This window comes from Bufo bufo, chromosome 2 (genome assembly GCF_905171765.1).
Source record: "Bufo bufo chromosome 2, aBufBuf1.1, whole genome shotgun sequence".
NCBI lineage: Eukaryota > Metazoa > Chordata > Amphibia > Anura > Bufonidae > Bufo > Bufo bufo.
The window spans coordinates 30,131,740-30,139,392 of NC_053390.1; the positions used below are offsets into that span (position 1 = coordinate 30,131,740).

At 42.0% G+C, this 7,653-nt stretch overlaps 1 pseudogene; it reads left to right on the forward strand.

The window, feature by feature from the left end:
- The first annotated feature begins 4,575 nt into the window (after positions 1–4,575).
- On the forward strand, positions 4,576–6,578 carry LOC120990682 (annotated as a pseudogene).
- The last annotated feature ends 1,075 nt before the right edge of the window (positions 6,579–7,653 follow it).

The following is a 7,653-nucleotide window of genomic DNA, read 5'->3' on the forward strand; positions in this document are numbered from 1 at the left end:
GCTGCACTATGTTGCCGTTTCTTTGAAGGTGCTGGAGTGTATGAATTTTCGCTGGGCAGCATGGAGCGGTGAACAGGGCGTCTGTCTGTGATAAATCAACTTTTTCTTGTGTGCACAAGTGGCTACGTGTTTGCTGGGAGAAGCGCGGACCAGAATCCATTTTCTTCTTGTTTATGATTAGTGCAATTGTCTGTATTATGTATGTGCACCGCTTATCATATGTACAGCGCTATGGAATGAATGGCTCTTTAATAATTAATAATAATAATAAATAATAATAATATTAACAGTGACCTTTCCATGAACTTCTCTCGGCCATCTTTAAAATACATACATATAACAATATGGCCTCTTATAGGTATATAATCAAATCCACTATAACTAGGATACTTAGATAAATGTTTTATACACTTATGAAAAAGCACAACAGAGGAAAGATTTGAAAAAAATATTTTTTTATAGTCTTGCATAGAGGCTTCTAAGACGGGACATGATTAACCTATATGTATAAATAAATGTGCCACAAGCCAGGCACTCCCATTCTCTGCTCTGAGGACCTGAGGATGGGAGTGGTAGTGATTCTGGCTGCAACAGTTGTTCACAATGGCAGTTCTCACACTGATGCTTTCTGGGGCCACGGCAGTGATAGGAGGGCGCACCCTTTGTTCCCTCAGGTCACACCCTGAGGTTGGGAGTCCTGCTTGATGGTAGTTGGGGTCCCCTTGCTATTGTGAGTTTGATGTGGGTGCATGACAGGAGATGTAGGTGCAGTGGCCGGCGAATGGTGCTGGAATCAGTACCCGGGCCAGTTGTAGAAAATAAACAAGTCTCTCATTACTGAATTGCAAAATGAGGGTTGTAGTACATCCAAACAAAGTTCCCAACAATATGTAAAGCCTCATTCACACGTCAGGGTTCGGTCAGTGATTGTGAGCCAAAACCAGGTGCGGCTCTAAATACAGAACAGGCGCAGATCTTTCCCTTATACCTTATGTCTGTGGAGGCTCCAATCCTGGTTTTAACTCACAAACACTGATGGAAATCACTGACCAAACACTGACGTGTGAATGAGGCTTATCTGTGTAAACTGTGTAGAAATCTGGTTCTCACTCCTCTTTCCTAAAATTCAGTTCTCAACCCATCCCTTGGTGAACTTCAGGGACTTATGCTGTTTTTTAACCATACTAGCTATGTAACTAGTTGACCAGCTATATAGACATATAGAAGATGACAATAGGAGGAAAGACCATGGCTACCTTAATAATCAGTCATACTGCCTGGTTGGGTTGATCCTGCTAATTAAAATGACTTCCCGCGTTCCTGAGAACAAAAACGTTTATTCTTTATGCAAACGAGGTCTTCAGTGCACAGAGGGGCGGAAATACTGCACTTGATTTTCACAAGACAGGTATCATTTTAGTTAGCAGGGTCATCCCTACCAGCCAGTATACCTGGAGTAGTAGTATTGAGCCTGCTGACAGATCTTCTGTAAGTATTGTTTCCCTCTTCATCCACAGGAGTACACAATAGTGAAGAAGACATCGGGGGACTGTGTGACTCCCATCATCCATCTCCAGGAGTCAGGAGGGCGGAGCAGGACCCCTCTCCCCATCACAGAGCCTCCCCCCCTGATACATGAGCAGAAGATCCTAGAACTCACCCACAAGATGATGGAGCTGCTGACTGGAGAGGTGACAGTGCTGGGAATGCTGGGAAATTCTCCAGTAACAGCACTGGAGGGGTCTGGGTGATGACAGTGTCATTGTGTTGTCAGGTTCCTATAAGGTGTCAGGATGTCGCTGTCTATTTCTCCATGGAGGAGTGGGAGTATATAGAAGGACACAAGGATCTGTACAAGGAGGTCATGATGGAGGAGCACCAGCCTCTTATATCACAAGGTAGGAGCCGTCATGTGCAGTGTGTACACGTGTGTGCAGTGACATGTAATGGAGGAGCTCCAGCCTCTTATATCACAAGGTAAGAGCCGTCATGTGCAGTGTATACACGTGTGTGCAGTGACATATAATGGAGGAGCACCAGCCTCTTATATCACAAGGTAAGACCCGTCATGTGCAGTGTGTACACGTGTGTGCAGTGACATGTAATGGAGGAGCACCAGCCTCTTATATCACAAGGTAAGAGCCGTCATGTGCAGTGTATACACGTGTGTGCGGTGACATGTAATGGAGGAGCACCAGCCTCTTATATCACAAGGTAAGACCCGTCATGTGCAGTGTATACACGTGTGTGCAGTGACATGTAATGGAGGAGCACCAGCCTCTTATATCACAAGGTAAGACTCGTCATGTGCAGTGTATACACGTGTGTGCAGTGACATGTAATGGAGGAGCACCAGCCTCTTATATCACAAGGTAAGAGCCGTCATGTGCAGTGTATACATGTGTGTGCAGTGACATGTAATGGAGGAGCACCAGCCTCTTATATCACAAGGTAAGAGCCGTCATGTGCAGTGTATACATGTGTGTGCAGTGACATGTAATGGAGGAGCACCAGCCTCTTATATCACAAGCTAAGACCTGTCATGCAGTATAAACACGTGTGTGCATGTAATAGAGGAGCTACGCAAATCTACAGGCTCTTTTAACATCATAGAAAAAATGTGGGGAATTGGGTCAGCACAACCTGTATGTGGTGCACATCACTATGGCGAAATACATATGCAAACGAAAAATACAAATGTGATAGCACTCTACATCCAAGCGTGCTTGGCGTGCACGCTGACCTGCATTCCCTGGATTTTGTGTGGCTGTCATGGCCCATAAACAGGTAGGAACTAGTGTTAGGGACCACTCAAATAGAGGCGACCTTGACGTGGTGAGTGGCTTACTACGCTTTGGCCAAAATGTACACCAATGCCTCATCCAGCATGGAGGCAAATTGCTGGATGTAGAGTGCTATCACATTTGTATTTTTCGTTTGTATATGTATTTCGCCATAGTGATGTGCACCACATACAGGTTGTGCTGACTCAATCCCCCACATTTTTTCTTTGTAGTATATATTGGAGGCGTGGCGATCTCCTTGGAGTCATGCACACCTGACCAGTCAATCTGTCCTGGAGGCTGGTTTTAAAGTCAGTATAAAACTGAGTCTGCTTATATAGAACCTACCAGTAGCCATTTGGCTCCAGGAGAAGTATATGGTGGGCTCAGCGTGCATGTTGGTACTTGCATCCCTGGATCCGATGAAAGCTGTAATGGCACCGGATGGGGTTAAAAGCAGTGTGTGCTTGGCGTGCACGCTGACCTGCATTCCCTGGATTTTGTGTGGCTGTCATGGCCCATAAACAGGTAGGAACTAGTGTTAGGGACCACTCAAATAGAGGCGACCTTGACGTGGTGAGTGGCTTACTACGCTTTGGCCAAAATGTACACCAATGCCTCATCCAGCATGGATGTAAATTGCTGGATGTAGAGTGCTATCACATTTGTATTTTTCTTTTAACATCATGTTAGGGCCCTGCATTTGCCTTATAAGTTAAACATAATCATAGGGATTTATTGACCTGACAGATAGTAAATAGGTGTCGTATTGGCACTGCGATATTCGTGTAGACTGCTTAATGATGACATCATGCACCAGACCACCGCAGCAGGACGCATGTGTTACTGTGAGTTTAGGCAATTGCAACTTATCAGGGACATGGGTCGAGTTCTCCGGCCTCTCAAAGCTACCGCCAGATGTGAGAGTAGAGAAAACATCGAGATCAACTAGGTCATCCCTGATCTTGATATTGGAGCAAAAGCTCATACTGATTCCACAAGAGATGTTGAAAGTAGAACAGCTTACACCTCTTGATCACCGCCCTGTAGCTGTTGAGGACCCACATGGATGAAGTTGCATGGAGAAGGAAGGTGGAGGATGAGGAGCTACGACTGGTGGGGAGGATGTTTAGGAGAAGTTGCTGGTGCAGGGGGAAAAGGAGATTTTTGTATAACTTACCAGTAAAATCTCTTTCTCGCTCTTCATTGGGGGACACAGGAACCGTGGGTATAGCTATGTCCTCTAGGAGGCTTTGACACTAGTAAAAGCTGTTAGCTCCTCCCCTGGGAGCTATACCCCCTCCAGCCTGGAGAGAGAGCTTCAGTTTGTGTACAAGCAGTAGGAGAAGCAAGCCAACCAAAGAAAAACACGTGGAAAACCACCCATGTCAAAGGACCAAACAGGGTTCAAACCAGCAACAGCCACAACAGTGGCCGGACAATAATACTGGATGGGTGCTGTGTTCCCCAATGAAGAGCGAGAAAGAGATTTTACTGGTAAGTTATACAAAAATCTCCTTTTCTCGCCCATATTCATTGGGCGACACAGGAACCGTGGGACGTCCAAAAGCAGTCCACAGGGAGAGAAAAACCACAGACCCATGGAATCAAGCGTCCATGCAGGCATCTAAGAACTGTCGCAGGGACCGCCGATGAAAAAGTATGCACCTGGTAAATTTTTGTGAATGTGTGTATGGAGGACCAGTAGCCTCCCTACACAACTGAGCAGCCAAAGCATGATTCCTCCGAGGGAGCCGTGACACCTAAGGGCGGAATCCTGCTCCAGCGCGGTATGTTTCAGCAGTTGCAGATCGAATCCAACGTGCAATCGCCATCTTGGAGGCCGCCAATCCCTAGCGAGGACCCTTCAGAAGACAAAAAGGGATTCCTTACGTCGGAAGAGACTGGAGGCTGCCAAATAATGATCGGAGCTCAGACAACGTCAGTACAGGCTGCAGGAAAATAAGCAGTAGATGGAATTAGAAGCTGCAATTCCAACTGAAACGGCTGCTGGAAAATGGAGGATCTCAGTGCAGAACCAGGAAAAATGAAGCTTGTACTGAGCATGTGTGAAAGTTCAGTAGCAGCAGTGGAGGAGGTGCACTGAAAAGTGCTTGACAATTAAGCTTTAGATGGGCATTATAAAAAATTTTTGGGGGGGAATCCACCTGAGAGATCTAGTCAATAATGCAGTTTGTGTTCAGGAATGTGGGGACTGATCAGAATCCTGAACTTTGTCAGTGTATAGAAAGCTTTATAAGGCTGAAATTACATGTGTAATTTTTTCAACCTGTAGTTACTGCTGGATCTTAATTCCAGCCTAATAGGAATGTTATATGTTTTCCCTGCGGTTTGGAATTTATTTTAATTTTTTTATCTTAACAGAAAATCCCAGTAAGAATTCTGGAGAAAACATCATGTTATCACAAAATTATAAAGCAGAAGATGAAGATATCATGCAGTGCTCTTCAGGAGAAAACGTCAATGTACATTTTGGACTTCACAATACAGATCTGTTCTATAATCCCTCTAATTATGAGGAACCTTCTCCTGACCGATCACAGATTGTTACCACAAGTACAGGTCAGAAAGGGGGTAAAAGGTTCCAGTGTGGTAAAGAGTTTTCAGAAAGCGCAGGCATTTCTACATACAGAAGCGAGAAACCATATTCATGTTCAGAATGTGGGAAGTGCTTTACAGAGAAATCAAATCTTCTTAGACATGAGAGAAGTCACACAGGAAAAAAAACATATTCATGTTCAAAATGTGAGAAATGTTTTTATCAAAAATCAGATCTTGTTAAACATGGAATAATTCACACAGGAGAGAAGCCATACTCATGTACAGAATGTGGGAAATGTTTTAATAAAAAATCAGTTCTTGCTAAACATGCGAGAATTCACACAGGAGAGAAGCCGTATTCCTGTTCAGAATGTGGGAAGTGCTTTACAAATAAATCAAATCTTGTTAAACATAAGAGAATTCACACAGGTGAGAAACCATATTCATGTTCAGAATGTGGGAAATGCTTTATAGATAAACCAAGTCTTGTTATTCATGAGAGAATTCACACAGGAGAGAAGCCATATTCATGTTCAGAATGTGGAAAGTTCTTTACAGAGAAATCAAATCTTCGTAAACATGAGAGAATTCACACAGGTGAGAAACCATATTCATGTTCAGAATGTGGGAAATGCTTTATAGATAAACCAAGTCTTGTTATTCATGCTAGAATTCACACAGGAGAGAAGCCATATTCATGTTCAGAATGTGGGAAGTGCTTTACAGTGAATTCAAATCTTCGTAAACATGAGAGAAGTCACACATGAAGAAAAACATATTCATGTTCAGAATGTGAAAAATCTTTTACACAGAAATCAAAACTTGTTAGTCATGAGAGAATTCACACAATGAGAATGCCATACTCTTGTTCAGAATGTAGGAAGTGCTTTACAAATAAATCTCATCTTGTTACACACAAGAAACATCACACAGCAGAGAAAACATACTCATGTTTAGAATGTGGGAAATGTTTTAAACAAAAATCGTATCTTATTACAGATGAGTGAAATCATACAGCTGAGAGGCCATTTTCATGTTCAGAATGTGGGAAATGTTTTAAATAAAAATCTAATCTTGTTACACATGAGAGAATTCACACAGGAGAGAAACCCTATTCATGTTCAGAATGTGGGAAAAGTTTTTCAGATAAGTCAAATCTGGTTAGACATGAGAGAAGTCACACATGAGAGAAGCTATTTTCGTGCTCAGAATGTGGGAAATGTTTTATATCTAAAGCAGAACTTAACCACCTCAGCTCCCCTAGCTTAAACCCCCTTAATGACCAGACCACTTTTTACAATTCTGCACTACACTACTTTCACGGTTTATTGCTTGGTCATACAACTTACCACCCAAATGAATTTTACCTTTTTTTCTTCTCACTAATAGAGCTTTCATTTGGTAGTATTTCATTGCTGCTGACATTTTTACTTTTTTTTATATTAATTCAAATTGACAAAAAAATTTGCAAAAAAATGAAATTTTTCACTTTCTGTTGTAAAATTTTTAAAATAAAACTACATTTCTATATAAATTTTTCTTTAAATTTATTGTTCTACATGTCTTTGATTAAAAAAATGCAATAAGTGTATATTTATTGGTTTGGGTAAAAGTTATGGCGTTTACAAACTATGGTGCAAAAATGTGAATTTACGCACTTTGAATTTCTGAGCACCTGTCATGTTTCCTGAGGTTCTACAATGCCCAGACAGTAGAAACACCCCATAAATGACCCCATTTCGTAAAGTAGACACCCTAAGGTATTCGCTGATGGGCATAGTGAGTTCATGGAAGTTTTTATTTTTTGTCACAAGTTAGCGGAAAAAGATTATTATTTTTTTTTCTTACAAAGTCTCATATTCTCAACTTGTGACAAAAAATTAAATTTTACATGAACTCTCCATGCCCCTCACGAAATACCTTGGGGTGTCTTCTTTCAAAAATTGGGTTACTTGTGGGGTATTTATACTGCCCTGGCATTTTAGGGGATCTAAAGCGTGAGAAGTAGTTTGGAATCCAAATGCGTAAAAAATGCCCTGTGAAATCGTAAAGATACTCATTGGAATTTGGTTCCCTTTGCGCACCAAGGCTGCAAAAAAGTGTCACACATGTGGTATCGCCGTACTCAGGAGAAGTAGGGCAATGCATTTTGGGGTGTATTTTTACATATACCCATGCTGGGTGAGATAAATATCTCTGTAAAAGACAACTTTTCCCATTTTTTTTTATACAAAGTTGTCATTTTACAGAGATATTTCTCTCACCCAGCATGGGTATATGTAAAAATACACCCCAAAACGCATTGCCC